Source organism: Aquarana catesbeiana, linkage group LG12, assembly GCF_042186555.1.
Source record: "Aquarana catesbeiana isolate 2022-GZ linkage group LG12, ASM4218655v1, whole genome shotgun sequence".
Taxonomy (NCBI): domain Eukaryota; kingdom Metazoa; phylum Chordata; class Amphibia; order Anura; family Ranidae; genus Aquarana; species Aquarana catesbeiana.
The window spans coordinates 182,627,055-182,643,615 of record NC_133335.1 but is presented as its reverse complement, the minus strand read 5'-3'; the positions used below and the strand labels follow the sequence as shown (position 1 = coordinate 182,643,615).

Genomic DNA, 16,561 nt, shown 5'->3' with positions numbered 1-16,561 from the left:
TTCCTTCTCTAAGCTGGCCGCTTAGCTGTCAGCTAATTGCCAGCTCTTATCTCTCCACAGTTACTCAGCTGTTGATGATATCTTGCTTGTTAGTCCTGCCTACTTAAGCCATCCAGTCAAGAGGCTCTCTGCCTTCGCCTTATGCCGTGTACACACGGACAGACTTTCCGACCAGACTGGTCCGACGGAACAAATCCGTCGGACAATCCGACCGTGTGTGGGCTTCATCGGACCTTCAGCTGACTTTTTCTGTCGAAAATCAGAAGGACTTTAGATTTGGAACATGTTTCAAATCTTTCCGACGGACTCGAGTCCAGTCGAAAAATCCGTTCATCCGTATGCTAGTTCGACGGACAAAAAAGGACGCAAGGGCAGCTATTGGCTACTGGCTATGAACTTCCCTATTCTAGTCCGGTCATACGTCATCACGTTCAAATGATCGGACTTTCGAACAGACTTTAGGACTTTCGAACGGACTTTAGTCCGTTCGTGTGTGTGCGCAAGTCCGGTCGTTCGCAAGTCTGTTGTAACTCCGACGAAAGTCCGTCGGAAAGACCGTCGAACGTTTGATGCTCATAATTCCGCCCGTGTGTACACGGCATATGTCAACATCACAGAGACGCTCTCCTGCATTCTTGTTAAAAGACTTGCTTGGCTGACATCCCTTCTGGCTCCAGATCCTGCTTGCTGTTCCACTACATTTATCCCTGACTTTCTGGCTTGTCTGATTATCCGTTCCGGTTACCAAACTTTGGCTATGTTTGACTACGTTTGTTCTATTTACTGGTATTATTAAACAAGTGTGATTTAACTGTACTTGTGTCTTAGTCTGATTTCATGGTTTCTGACAGGGGCTCTCTTCTCCTCAAAGCACATACTAATAATATCCTAAGGATTTAAGTGATTTGTCAAGTAATCATCTGAGTATGAAAGAATACCAGGATTCAGATAGTTATCCTCAACTTAGAACATAAAACAGCTAATGTGCTTGTAATGTGGGGCCTCAGTTCACTCCTGCTGGCATGTTCCACTGGTATGGCTTGTTAATGGCAGTCAGATGTAGACAATCTTGGATATAACTTTCATGAGGCCAATATGACGCAGGCAGAACATGTGGCTGAACTTCAAGCAAAGCATTATTTATACATGTTTCAGAGTGAGCTCCATAGCTTCATGAGCAAAAGCAGTATGTATTGCTTTGATAGTCTGGGTCAGTGAGGTCTTGCTCCATCACTGCTAGTGAGCTGCCATTATATCTTTATTTGAAATACACAAAATCAAGAATTGTGAAAAAATGTTCTTGTTAAAAAAAAAAAGTGAAAGTTCTCCACCAACACTATTTGAATCTGCTGCACTAAAGAAAGCCCTGACTGAGTTCTCTTCTACTTGACTAGAGACCACTTCCCCCTGTCCTCATCTCTGTACATAGGGAAAAAGGGGGTGTTCTGTAGTCCAACAGAGTTGAACCTAGGTAGTGCTGATATCACTGTTTCAAATGTCAAGCAGAGGTAACCTTGTCAGATCACTAGACAAAGTTAGGAGCTTGCTGGATTTCTGGCAGATCATCGGGTACTTTGTACATGTATCTTTTTACTCTATGAATGGAGGGTAAGTGGATGAATGAAAAGTCCACCTCCTCCAAAATAGAGCACTTTTCATTGCTAAAGTACAGCATCCATAAATGGAGGAAGATAAGACATAGTTTGCACTCTTGATTAGTGACTGTGACTATTAACCTTATGCAGCACCAAAGATTACTGCTGAGAGGGTATGGGGGTGGGCAGAGGGCTTCAGATTTCACCTGAGGGAGCAACCACCACCCCCACGGCAAGGCACACATCTCATTACATGCAAGTACCATCCCTTGCTGATCTTTTTAAAATTAAAGTTAGTCTTTAAGCTTTCTTGATTATTTCTAGTAACTTGAGTCCATTCATATACATTGATCATCCATAACTTTATGACCACCCACCAAATACTGAGTAGGTCCCCTTTTGCCACCAAAACAGTCCCTCTTACCACCAAAACAGCCCTGACCCATCCAGGCATAGACATCATTCGACCTCTGTGGTATCTGGCACCAAGTCATTAGTAATGCGTCCTTTGAGTCCTTTAAGTTACGAGGTAAGGCTTCCATGGATCACACTTTCTAGCACATCCCACAGATGCTCCATTGGATGGGGATCTGGATAATTTGGAGGCCAAATCAACACCTAAAACTCACTGTTGTGTTCCTCAGACCATTCTTGAACCATTTTTGCAGTGTGGCAGGGTGCATTATCCTATTGAATGAGGCCACTGCCATCAGGGAATACATTTCCATGAAGGTGTTTACTTGGTCAGCAACAAAGTTTAGGTAGGTGGTATGTATCAAGCACCATCTAAATGAAGGGCAGGGAAAACTTAAGGTTTCCCAGCAGGACATTGCCCAAAGCATCACAATGCCTCCACCGGTTTGCTATCTTCTCTTCCCCAGTTAAGTGATGCACACACCCGGCCATCCACATGATGTTAAAGAAAACGTGATTCATCAGACTAGGTCACCTTCTTTCATTTCTTCGTGATCCATTGCTGATGCTTAGGTGCCCATTGTAGGTGCTTTTGGCTGTGGACATGGGTCAGCATAGGCACCCTGACCAGTCTGCGGCTACGCAGCCCCCATACACAACAAACTTACATGCCCATTTTTTTATGCTTTCAATACATCAACTGCAGGGATAACATGTTTACTTGCTGCCTAATATATCCCGTGGACTTTCAGATACCATTGTAATGAGATAATCATAATGTTATATTAATAAATAATGTTATTCACTTAAAGTGGTCCTAAAGCCAAAATTATTTTTTACTTTAATGCATAATATCAGTTTAGAAAGAGGCAAACTTTCTAAAGAAAATACAATTCACTAATAATATTATACTCTTGGTTAAATGATGTTGAAATCTCCACTCTGTATATTCCCAGACTTGTCACAGCTGTCACAGTATTAGGTTCCATACTTTTTACCAACATAATCAGATATGGTGACTTTCCGTTCAGTTTATACTATCTTTGTTTACCACACATAACTAGCACAAACTCCCAAACCAGTGACCTTTAAATGTGAACAGTTAAATGTCTTTTTTTTTTTTTTTGCTAGGGGACACAACTGTGGATCAATTGTAGTTTTTATTTATAACAAATATTTTATTTATATCCAATATATTGACCACATTCCTTATTTTTTAGCAGAATTTTTATTTTGAATTTGTTAATAAAAATCTCAAATATCCAAGTGTAGCATTTACCCCCCTAGAAGCTGCTGGTGATGATGCTGGGTCTTCTGTTCTGCCACGACTCCCTTTGCTCAGTCCCACTGACACACTTGGTTATATACCAAAGCCATTTACACATGTGGACTTAATGCCGCGTACACACAAGCAGAATTTCCGACAGAAAGAGTCCGATGGGAGCTTTTCATCGTATATTCCGACTGTGTGTATGCCCCATCGGACTTTTTCTGTCAAAAATTCAGACGGACTTAGATAGAGAACATGTTCTATATTTTTCCATTGGAACAAATTACTATCGGAAAAAACGCTCATCTGTATGCTGTTCCGACGCACCAAAAACGCCGCATGCTCTGAAGCAAATACGAGATGGAAGCTATTGGCTACTGGCTATTGAACTTCCGTTTTCTAGTCCCGTCGTACGTGTTGTACATCACTGCGTTCTGGACGGTCGGAATTTGGTGTGATCGTGTGTATGCAAGACAGCTTGAGCGGAATTCCGTCAGAACTCCGTCGGAAAAACCTTCAGAGTTTATTCCGATAGCAAAACTGGTCGTGTGTACAGGGCATAACAGTTAGGGCACTTTCGCACTAAAGCGCTGGGGCGTCGGCGGTAAAGCGCCGCTTTTTTTAGTGGCGCTTTACTGTCCTTTTAGTGGCGCTTTTTTTGGCCACTAGCGGGGCGCTTTGACTCCCGCTAGCAGCTGAAAAAGAGTTAAAAGTGCCCGCAAAGCGCCGCTGCAGGGCTGCCCTATGATTTCAATGGGCAGGGGCGCTTTAGGAGTGGTGTATACACCTAAAGCGCCTCAAAGATGCAGCTTACAGGACTTTTTTAGCGTCCTACCAGCACACCGCTCCAGTGTGATAGCCCTCGGGCTTTCACACTGGAGTGACAGGAGAGGCAATTTACTGGCACTTTGCAGGCGCTATTTTTAGCGCTATAGCGCCTGTACAGCGCCTCAAGGTGAAAGTAGCCTTAGATCCCTTTCACACTGAGGAGCTTTTAAACTGCCAGTAAAACACTGAGTGCTTTTATGGTGCTTTTGTAGAGCCTTTGAGGGCTTTTCAGGCGCTTTTGAAGAGCTTTTCATGTATTTCAATGGAGGGGGCGCTTTTGAGGTGCTTTTTTTTTAGCTCTGCAAACATGCTCCAAAGATGCCTCTTGTGGGAGTTTTTTCATCTCCCCACCAGCGCACCGCCCCAGTGTGAAAGCATCCATTGATTTTAATGGGAAGCAGTTTTCATGAGCTTTTCAGGCGCTCTTTTTAACACAAAAGCGCTTGATAAACTCCTCAGCGTGAAAGGGGTCAGAGGCTACTTTCACACTGGGGCGGGCGGGCGTCGCCGGTAAAGCCCCGCTTTACGGCGGGGCTTTACCGTTGTTTTAGCGACGCTATTTTAACCCCCGCTAGCGGCCAAAAAAGGGTTAAAACCGTGCGCAAAGCACCGCTGCGGCGCTTTGCCGTCAGTTTGGCGGCGCTGCCCCATTGATTTCAATGGGCAAAAGCGCTGTAGGAGCGGTGTATACACCACTCCTACAGCGTTGCAAAGATGCTGCTTGCAGGACTTTTTTTGCCGTCCTGCAAGCACTCCGCTCCAGTGTGAAAGCCCTCAGGCTTTCACACTGGAGAGACAGGAGAGGCTCTTTGCAGGCACTATGCAGGCGCTATTTTTAGAGCTGTAGCGCCTGTAATGCGCCCTAGTGTGAAAGTAGCCTCAGTAAACCACAACTCAAATAATATGACCCCTTTCACACTGGGGCGGTTTTCAGGCGCTTTAGCGCTGGGAATAGCCTCTGCAAGCGCCTGAAAACTGCCTCTCATTCATTCTAGTATGACTTTTCACACTTGGGCAGTGCGCTTGCGGGACGGGAAAAAAAGTCCTGCAAACGCCCCTGCCCACTGGAATGAATGGGCAGCGCTTTCAAAGCGCCACAAAACGGGAGTTTTTAACCCCGCTTTAGTGCTGGCGTGGCCACAGCCCCAGTGTGAAAGGGGTCCACTGCACATTACAGACATTAGACCACAGCAACTTGGAGGTAAATTAATTAAATGCAAACAAACATGGGGTAAATCAATAAATAAGTGGTTACACAGAGTTAAGTGTTTCTAAGGTTTTTTTTCACTTTAATGCATTCTATGCATTAAGGTTACAAACCTTCTGTGCTGCAGCTGCCCCCAGACCCCCCCCCCCTCCCCCAATTTTTCCTTACCTGAGCACAATCTGATCCAGCGATGTGCACTAGTGCAGCGGCTGTCAATCAAACCCAGTGACGGGGGAAGTCTCACTGTCTGTGTAAATGGCCGCAGAAGTAGAATTCACACACCCGATGAAGAGGAGGGGCCTGGAGTGCGGTGGGGGACCCCAGAAAGAGAGGATCAGGGCTGCTCTGCACAAAACCATTGCACAGATCAGGTAAGTATAGACATTTTTGTTATTTTTTTTTTTAAAACAAAGCTTTATAACCACTTTAAGAGTGTTTCAAAGGGTGAAATGATCCATTACCCACTAGATGCCACTCAAAGGTTACACCAAGACTAAGTTAACCTACAATCGGGTAACTATAGTCTCTAAACAACCTCAAAAAAGTCCCTGGTGCCCTCAATGTTGGCCAGATTTTGGTAGTGTCCTTCTTTAGGTGGTGCACTATCCCTTTAAGAGTGTGGTTGGATAATAGGAGATTGGTTGATAAGTAGGACACTGTTTATTTGGACTACCAGTGTGTGGTGGGCATTTAGAATGTGTGGTTCAGCTTTCTGGTAGGTGGCTATTCAAGTCCTGATGGCTTAACGATCAGCGTTTCCCAGAGATCAAGTCTCTGATCCTCACACAGGCCAAAGTTTCTCAGCTCAGATTCTGATGATGCGGTGACTCTCTTGCTCGCTAACTTATTCTGTGAAGGCAGCTCTGGTCCCTTTGATGTGAGGCATCGACCCCGACAACAAGTTTGTATCTGTCGTTCTCTTCCCTGAACTGGGAACTTTCTCTGGGCAGATTTTGGTTGGGAATTAACAGTGAAGTTCTCATCCTCTCAGAACCAGAAACTGTGGCTCGTGTTTTGCCAACCATTAGGCTCCATAGCAAATATGGTGTAGTGCCCCTTTAACTACTTGCCGCCTAAGGTACGTCATATGACGTCCTACGGTTTGACTGGTGATATCTGAATGATGCCTGCAGTTACAGGCATCATCCAGATATCATTCTTTTCTGCCGGCGATTCCCTGCACCGTAAAAACAATCATAGCTGCTGTTCAACTTCTCCAACTCAGTGGGTATATCTCGGGCTGCTATCTCATCCTTGAAGATATCCAGGAGACCAGGAGAAAAAGGCAGCTCTGGTCCCTTTGATGTGAGGCATAAACCCCGACAACAGGTTTGTATCTGTCGTTCTCTTCCCTGAACTGCTTTCTCTGGCAGATTTTGGCTGGGAATTAACAGTGAAGTTCTCATCCTCTCAGAACAAGAAACTGTGGCTCCTGTTTTGCCAACCATTAGGCTCCATAGCAAATATGGTGTAGTGCCCCTTTAACTACTTGCCGCCCAAGGTACATCATATGACGTCCTACGGTTTGACTGGTGATATCTGAATGATGCCTGCAGTTACAGGCATCATCCAGATATCATTCTTTTCTGCCGGTGATTCCCTGCACCGTAAAAACAATCATAGCTGCTGTTCAACTTCTCCAACTCAGTGGGTATATCTCACGCTGCTATCTCATCCTTGATGGTATCCAGAAGACCATGAGAAAAAGCAGCCACGAGGGCCTCATTGTTCCAAGCAGCCAGAGTACGGAATTCATGGAGTAATCAGCAACAGTTCTTGTACTCTATTTGATGGACATGAGGCACTTGGCAGCAGAAGCGTAGCATGCAGAAAGTCAAATACCCCTTTAAAGGAGGCCACAAACTCAGGGTAACTCAAGACAAAAGGTTTTTGTGTCTCCCATAGAGGGTTTGCCCAAGCCAAGGCTCTCTCAGAAAGCAAAGATATCACGAAAACTTTGCTTCTGTCCGTGGGAAACGCCTGGGGCAGCATCTCAAAATATATCTCCACCTGGTTGAGAAACCCTCTGCATTGGACTGGATTGCCCCCAAATCACTGGTGAAGCGGAGCGGAACCAGACATACCTCTTACACAGACTGGAACGGCCTGCAACACAGGTTGCACCAGAGCAGCCACGTGGAAGATTCCAGGTGAGCCGTGCGACTCAGGAGCGTTTGTAACACCATGGCAAACAGATCCATGCGGTGATCCTGCTCATCCAATCTGGAAAAAATATTACCAACAAGTGGATTGACTGTATCTTCTGAATTCATGGCCTTCGCCTACTGTCAGAAACCATGAAATCAGACCGAGACAGAAGTACAGTTAAATCACAATGGTTTACTAATAAAAGTAAATAGAGCAAACGTAGTCAAACATAGCCAAAGTTCGGTAACTGGAACAGATAGTCAGCCAAGCCAGAAAGTCAGGGATCAGTGTAGTGGAACAGCAAGCAGGATCTGGAGCCAGAAGGGATGTCAGTCAAGCAAGTCTTTAAAAAGGACTGCAGGAGATAGTCTCTGTGATGTTGACCAAGGTGAAGGGAGAGATCCTCTGGGCTGGACGGCTTAAGTAGGCAGGACTGATGAGCAGGATATCATCAACAGGTGAGTAGCTGTGAAGAGATAGGAGCTGGCAATTGGCCGACAGCTGAGAGGCCAGCTCAGAGAAGGAAGGGCTAAGCCCAGCCCCGGCAGGACTCTGCAGACTCTGATGTAAGTGATGAGGAACTCTGGGAACCGTGATGAAGGGGGGGACTTTGATGTAAACAGAGGGTTAATCCTGACTGCTGCACACTTTTTGTTGTTTTATATGGTACTTACTCCTGACTCCTTCACTTGAAACATTGCTGGTTTTAATGAAGTTTCTATTTAAGGTAGGCTCAGTTAGACATAATGATATCCTTTATGTGTGCATAAAAGCATATGTAATGGAAACATTTAATTTTTAATAAATGACCCTTTGTCCTGAGGTTTATGCTGTGTCTGTGAAGCTGTCAGTTGTGGTACAGTAATGAGGAATATTTTATGGGTACAAAAACTGTGTTATATGTGTGCAGTGTATAAAGCAACAATACACAGATTATTTCTAATCATCCCCTTTAAGCTCCTTTACTGTTCAGTAAAATCTGACCATGCAATACTATTCGCCGCAGCATGCTAAGCACATTCCTAACTTATTTTTATGTTTTATCTCAGGGTTCCCCAGGCCTTTCATATTCTCACTTATGTTCACACTTTGTTACATAGTTACATAGTTAGTAAGGTTGAATAAAGACACCAGTCTATCCAGTTCAACCTGAGTGGGTGTGGGTGCGTGTCTACAATTGTCCCTATCCCTATACATTGTGTCTCATTAAGATGCTCATCTATTATTATTATTTAAAGGTACCCATATAGCGCCGTCAATTTACTCAGCGCGCCACACATACATCGCACACTCACATTGGTCCCTACCCTCAAGGAGCCCACAATCCAAGGTCTACAACTCACATTCATATACTAGGGCCAATTTTTTTGGACAGAAGCCAGTTAACCTACCAGCATGTCTTTGGAGTGTGGAAGGAAACCGGAGTATCCGGAGAAAACCCACGCGGGCACAGGGAGAACATGCAAACTCCAAGCAGGTAGTGTTGTGGTTGGGAAACCAGCGACCCTTTTTACTGCTAGGTGAGAGTGCTACCCACTACACCACTGTGCCGCTAATAATTGTCACTCTGTTTTGAGTTTATAATTCTAAAGCCAGGCAGATTACTTGATATAAGTATTGTTAATGTTTACATATTGTTTATACTGTTTAAATAGTATTTGCTTATAGTAGGAATTTCTGTCATATTTCAGGATGTCAGTAAAAAATGTGCTCCATTAGTATATCTCTAAGGCCCCTTTCACACGATCGGCCCACAAAGATCCGCCTGTCCGTTTTTCAGGTGGATCTGAGTGGGCCACCCATTAACTTGTATGGGCAGGCGCATGTCAGCGGAGATATATCCACTGACACCCGCCTGCCATCCGATTCAACAAGATCCATCCAAAACATACGGATGGCGATATGTTTGCCATCCGTCCAGCGGATCGGATGGGATCAGATGAAAATTGACAGGCTTATTCGTTTTCATCCAATCTCCCCATAGAGGACAGGGGAGCTCTGACAGGTCCGTCTCTGCACAGTGAGCGGAGACGAACCTGTCATCCGCCTGCTCAGCGGGGATCAATGGAGCGATCCCCCGCTGAGCTAGCGGAGTCCGCTGAGCAGATCTGCCTCCTGTGAAAGGGGCCTAACTGAAAACAATACTGGTATTAGCAGGCCAGAAATAAACAGTGTACATTTATATTTAATAATAGATGTTACTATTACTCTGGTTTAGAATGCACTATAAGGGATTGACTGGGATATAACCTCTATTCAGAGGTACCTCTTTAGCTGAACAAAAGGGGTAAGACCCCACAGCGGTCACGAGGGGTTGGGCTAGTTGATGGACCCACAGCAGATTGTGGATCCCGATGCTCGGGGCCCAATGTGATCGTTATATGATCACAAGATCACAATGTCAACAAAACTGTTATGAATGAATTCATTCAGAACAACTTTGTTGCCTATGCTGTGATTGGCAAACAGCTATCACATGGTACCTGGGCCAACCACAGCACCTTGTACCATGTGATTAACTGTAGCCAATCACTAGTGTTTACAGCTGTCACGAATTATAGTAGAACTATAGGCAAAACTTTTTTTCAAAAATTTTCTACATTTTTAGTCTTTTTTTTCGTTTGTATAGCAAAAAATAAAGAACCCAGTGGTGATCAAATACCACCAAAAGAAAGTTCTATTTGTTTGAAAGAAAAATTATAAAAATGTAATTTGCGCACAGCGCTGCATGACCGTGCAGATGCCAGTTAAAGAAATGCAGTGCTGAATAGCAAAAAATGCCCTTGACATAAAGGGGGTAAAACCTACTGGAGCTGAAGTGGTTGATAGACACTATATCCCAGTCAATCCCTTATAGTGCATTCTAACCCAGAGTAATAGTAACATCAATAATTTAATATAAATTTAAGAATAAATTGTTTATTGCTGGCCTGCTAATATCAGTATTGTTTCCAGTTATATAAACTGACCTTAGTAGTTACTACTATGTTTAGCAGACTATGGGTTCAATTCCAGAGGCGTAACTAGAACCTTCAGGGCCCCGATGCAAGAAACCATGAAGGGCCCCCCTGACCCCCGGACAGGGCTCTTTTCTCCGAGCCCGATGGTGGAACACCAGGGTCCAGTCGCAAGTGGGTGGCTGCATGTAAAGGAATCGATTTCTCCTCCTCCCCCCCCCCCCCTTCTCCTCCTCTCCCTCCCACAGGCATTCAGCGGCTGCAGGAGGAAAATGGAAAGATGGGTTCCTCTATGTCGGTGTTTCTCAATCTTTTTCCAGTCAGAGCACCCTTGAAGTGGCTGCACTGCAACCACCCTGCAACTGTGTGCATTGCATGCAGTTGCAGCATAGAGATGATGCATTTAAGGGGTTAAAACAGGCGGTCAGGAGGCAACATATTGCCTCTTTACCAGCTGTCAAATGCCTCTGAAAAGCGATCTGAGCACGGATCACTTTTCAGAGGAACAGCATTTTTTTTTTTGCTGGTACTATGAACAAGCAAAAAAAAAAAAAAAAAAATCGGTTCTAATGGGACACATATAGGGGGTCAGGATTAAAAGCGCATACATAAAATGTGCATATATACATGTAAACACACATACATACACACACACACACATAAATACACACACACACACACATATATATATGCACATATGCACACACATATAAACCAGTGGCAGATGGTGCTCAACATTTTTTGGGGGGCGCAAGCAAACTGAAAGATTCTTTTAAAAAAACGCATCAATTGCAGCCTCACTGTGCCCATCATATGCAGCCACTGTGCCCATCATATGCAGCCACTGTGCCCATCATATGCAGCCACTGTGCCCATCAAACTCAGTCACTGTGCCTATCAAACGCAGCCACTGTGCCCATCAAACGCAGTCACTGTGCCTATCAAACGCCACCACTGTGCCCTTCATATGCAGCCACTGTGCCCTTCATATGCAGCCACTGTGCCCATCAAACGCAGTCACTGTGCCTATCAAACGCAGTCCTTGTGCACATCAATTGCCGCCACTGTGCCCTTAAACGCAGCCACTGTGCCCATCAATTGCCACCACTGTGCCCTCAAACACAGTCACTGTGCCTATCAAACGCTGCCACTGTGCCCATCAATTACCACCACTGTGCCCTCAAACGCAGCCACTGTGCCCATCAATTGCCACCCCTGTGCCCTCAAACGCAGTCACTGTGCCCATCAAACGCAGACACTGTGCCCATCAATTGCCACCCCTGTGCCCATCAAACGCAGTCCCTGTGCCCATCAAACGCAGACACTGTGCCCATCAATTGCCACCCCTGTGCCCATCAAACGCAGTCCCTGTGCCTATCAATTGCCACCACTGTGCCTATGAAACGCAGCCACTGTGTCCATCAAACGCAGTCACTGTGCCTATCAAACTCAGTCACTGTGCCTATCAAACGCAGCCTCTTTGCCCATCAAACGCAGCCACTGTGCCCATCAAACTCAGTCACTGTGCCCATCAAACTCAGTCACTGTGCCCATCAAACTCAGCCACTGTGCCCATCAATTGCCACCACTGTGCCTATGAAACGCAGCCTCTGTGCCCATCAAACGCAGCCACTGTGCCCATCAAACTCAGTCACTGTGCCCATTAAACTCAGTCACTGTGCCCATCAAACTCAGTCACTGTGCCCATCAAACTCAGTCACTGTGCTCATCAAACTCAGTCACTGTGCCCATCAAACTCAGTCACTGTGCCTATCAAATGCAGCCACTGTGCCCATCAAACGCAGTCACTGTGCCCATCAAACTCAGTCACTGTGCTCATCAAACTCAGTCACTGTGCCCATCAAACTCAGTCACTGTGCCTATCAAATGCAGCCACTGTGCCCATCAAACGCAGTCACTGTGCCCATCAATTGCCACCACTGTGCCTATGAAACGCAGCCTCTGTGCCCATCAAGCGCAGCCACTGTGCCCATCAAACTCAGTCACTGTGCCCATCAAACTCAGTCACTGTGCCCATCAAACTCAGTCACTGTGCCCATCAAACGCAGTCACTGTGCCTATCAATTGCCACCACTGTGCCTATGAAATGCAGCCACTGTGCCCTGAAACGCAGCCACTGTGCCATCAAATGCTGCCACTGTGACCCCCCCTGCCCGCTCGCAGTCTGCCCGGCACTTACCCTGTCTCGGTGGGGCAGTGGTGACGGCGACGAGCAGGGTCCTCCATGCGTCTCCTCCCATCCTCTCCTCCTGATAGGCATCCAATAGCGGCGCCTGTCGTTTCAGCCAATCAGGTGACGGGTAACAGACCCGAGCACCTGATTGGTGGAGAGGCGGTTCAGTGTTAGGAAAGCGAATATTTATTCGCTTTTCTAACACACCTGGGTGGACTGTGAGCGCCAAGCATGGCACTCGCAGTTCACCTATTTTGAAGCCTATTAGTGCTTTAAAAAAACCCCGCCGGTGTCATTCAGGTGCCCGGCGTCCAAAAAGGGGCCAGGCGTCTGAATAGGGGGCAGTGGCGGCCATAGATAGATTCACGCTATGCATGAATCTATCTATTTGTGATAGAGGGGTGCCTGGAGAGAGGGGGCGGCACCCATGCGCCCCTATGGACGCACCGCCACTGTAAAATACATACACATACATACACACACACTCACACACATAGATGCACACACAGATGCACATACACATACACACATACACACACACACACATACATACATGCACATACATATAAACACACATACATACATGCACATACATATAAACACACATACATACATGCACATACATATAAACACACATACATACATGCACATACATATAAACACACATACATACATGCACATACATATAAACACACATACAGTAGATAAAAAACGGCAGACTTTTACCTTAGCTCTTCCTGCCGGGTACTGCACTGTAGGGGGAGACAAAGAGCACAGCACTGTGCTTTCACTTTCTTTGTAATCAATGTGACCAGCTCCCTGCACAGTGCCGAATACAGTTCGGCTTAGGATCGGGGGAACTCTTCTGTGCTCCTCCTAACAAAGTACTGTATACAGGGGGCCCTCAAGGGCCCCCTGCAGCAAGGGGCCCGGTCGCCATGGAAACCTCAGCGACCCCTATAATTCCGCCACTGTTCAATTCACTAAGAGTTAAATAACGGCTAATAAAATGCGGTAAAATACTTCATGCGGTAACAGTTATTATTATTAAGATGGGGAAAAGAGAATTGAGAATTCTTTTAACTGGGATGAGGTGCCATATCTATTAGGACACACCACCTACCACCTACTTAGTTATTATTATTATTATACAGGATTTATATAGCACCAACAGTTTACGCAGCGCTTTACAATATAAAAGGGAGACAATACAGTTATAATACAATAAAATACAGGAGGATTAAGAGGGCCCTGCTCAGAAGAGCTTACAATCTAATAGGGTGGGGCAGTTGTGCAAGTGGGCAAATACTGAATGCGGTATTTGTTAGATTTAGCTGTAATTACCACATTATTTAATGCGGTAATTTACCGCATTGAGCTGGTTGCCAAGAAGCGGGGCCGGGAAGCCGAGTCCTTAACAATGGATGATGTCGACAAGTATGAAAAAAAAAAACAAAAAAAAACACAGCGAGTCCCCCCCCCCCCCAGTCCATACCAGGCTCTTCAGGTCTGGTATGGATTTTAAGGGGAACCCCACGCCAAAATTAAAAAAATAAAATAAATGCCCCCCCAAAATCCATACCAGACAATTATTCAAGCATTCAGCTTGGCAGGTCGGGAGAGGGGGAGACGAGTGAGCGCCCCCCCCCCCCCCCGAACCATACCAGGCCACATACCCTCAACATGGGGGGGTGGGTGCTTTGGGGCAGGGGGGACTTGCCCCCCCCACCCCAAGACACCTTGTCTCCATATTGATAGGGATAAGGGCCTCATCCCCACAATCCTGGCCACAATCCCCGCCCCAAAGCACCCATCCCCCCATGTTGAGGGAATGTGGCCTGGTATGGTTCAGGAGGGGGTGAGCTCACTCATCCCACTCCTTTCCTGACCTGCCGGACTGCATGCTTGGATAAGGGCCTGGTATGCATTAGGGAGGGGGACCTCATGCTGTTTTTTTCATCATTTTTAACTGTCTGCTTTTTTTTTCTACATTCAGCTGTCATCGGGGAACCCTGGACCCACTGCTGAACCCTGTAGTGGTTCCAAAGCGTGTATTGACCAAGCTTAACAGCAAGATCACACACCTTAAGTTGAGCCTTCATTACATGGAGGGGGCGGGGGGAGCACCTGAGTGAGAACACTCTGATCGTCGCATCACTTTCACAGCATACTGAATCGCATGGAGTGTGGAGCACCTGTAAATTGGATCAATTTAAACTTTGCACAGTGCACTTAAGCACTTTTCTATAATTCCAGTATTTGGATCTATTTAGATTTCCACGGATTTATTTGCTTTAATATTTTTTATCACTATATGAATGCACATTGTCACTTTATTATTTGGCTATTAAGCACGTGTCTTTTTATATATGTTTCATCATATATTTTATACATTATTATTACCACTGTGTAGAGGATATATTTTTACCAGTTCAGAGGTTTTTTGCTTATACCTTTGATAGCGCAGCGTTTTCAATGCGATTTTGGTAACTATTGCATGTTTTTTAACTCTCTGGTCTGTTTGTGAATTGGACTTAAGAACTTTTTAAATAATATTTTCCTGGCACATTTTTCATTTTGCGTTAAATACCGCATAATCTTTTTTTTTTAATGAATTAGACTTAATTTACCACATGCAATAATTTATGAAAATGAGTAATGTGACTGCGTTAAAGCATGTGGTAAATGTTATTGAATTGACCACTGTGTACAACTTAATTTGCTGTGTGTGCATTTATGTTCTACTGCTGTGTGAACTAAGCTCTTGACAATATAATAAGTACGTTTTTTAAGCAGGCATGTGTTTATTCTTTGATTTTAAAATTAGCCAGAAAAAAGGTATTTCGTATTGGTGTCTTTATCCGTACCTACAGTGTTTTACTTCTCAACCAGGTATGTCAGTGGGGCTAAGGTTGTTCTTGGAGTCAAGGATCATAACAGGGGACCCAAAATTATCCAGCGGCTTCTTCAGTGGGTGGCACTACATATCTAGAATTTGATAAGATGTATATCTAAAGTATACAGCACGAGAAAGCAACAAAAGATTGTTACATCTATGATAAGTTAACGCCCTATATTGTTATCATTTTTAAGTGCATGTAAACCTATTATCCATATGTTTGGCATCATGTCTCATTTTTCGTGACTATTGCTGTGCCTTACCTGGAGATCCAGCCAGTAACAGTACTTTTTTTTGCAGGCTGACACCACTAATCTGCTGTCTCACTTTTAAGTAGCCCAAAGATTATACGATTTTCTTTACTTCCACGACAGGTATTATTATTTATTATTATTATTATTATTATTATTATTATTATTATTATTATTCAGGATTTATATAGCACCAACAGTTTACACAGATCTTTACAATGTAGGGACAAAACAGATTACAGCGCACACATTCAAGAATGACATTTATCCTGCAAGGCTAGTTAAAAACACCTGAACATATTAAAAAAAAATACGGGGGTTTGGTCACACTATATGGTCATATAGTGCTAAGCCCACTTACTGTGACAAAGTACCCCAAATTAGTGGGTCCTACCCTAGTAATAGAATGGAAGATCCTGTGTCTCAACTATGGGAGCCAAACTCCTCTATGTGGGAGAACTGAAGGGATTCCTCCTATGCACTGGTGACCACTAATAAAGAGGTACTGAGGAGGGGGAGGGGTGCTCCAGCCCAAAAAAAACCTGGTCAGGGTCTATTACAATATACAAAAACTAGGGCTGTGGAAATTAACGATTAATTCCTTGATTAATCGTAAATTTTTTTGATCGATCAAAATTTTTTTGATTGGTAGGCTGCCTGCCCTGGGGCCGCTTTGGGCCGAGCTGTGGATGCAGCGCAGCGCTCCGCTCCCTCCTCCTCCTCCTCCACTATATGTCATACACAGTCTGCAGGCATCTCCCGCTGTGTGCCTCGGAGCTGAGTGTGAAAACTTTGGCC

At 44.9% G+C, this 16,561-nt stretch overlaps 1 protein-coding gene across 1 annotated transcript in view; it reads right to left on the bottom strand.

The window, feature by feature from the left end:
• LOC141113256 (lysosomal protective protein-like) overlaps positions 1-13,359 on the bottom strand; it is a 98,486-nt gene extending 85,127 nt beyond the window's left edge. The window contains exon 1 of the mRNA XM_073606271.1: positions 13,340-13,359. The gene's annotated coding sequence lies outside the window, so the exon portion shown is untranslated. The remainder of the gene's footprint in view (positions 1-13,339) is intronic.
• Between the last annotated feature and the right edge of the window lie 3,202 nt (positions 13,360-16,561).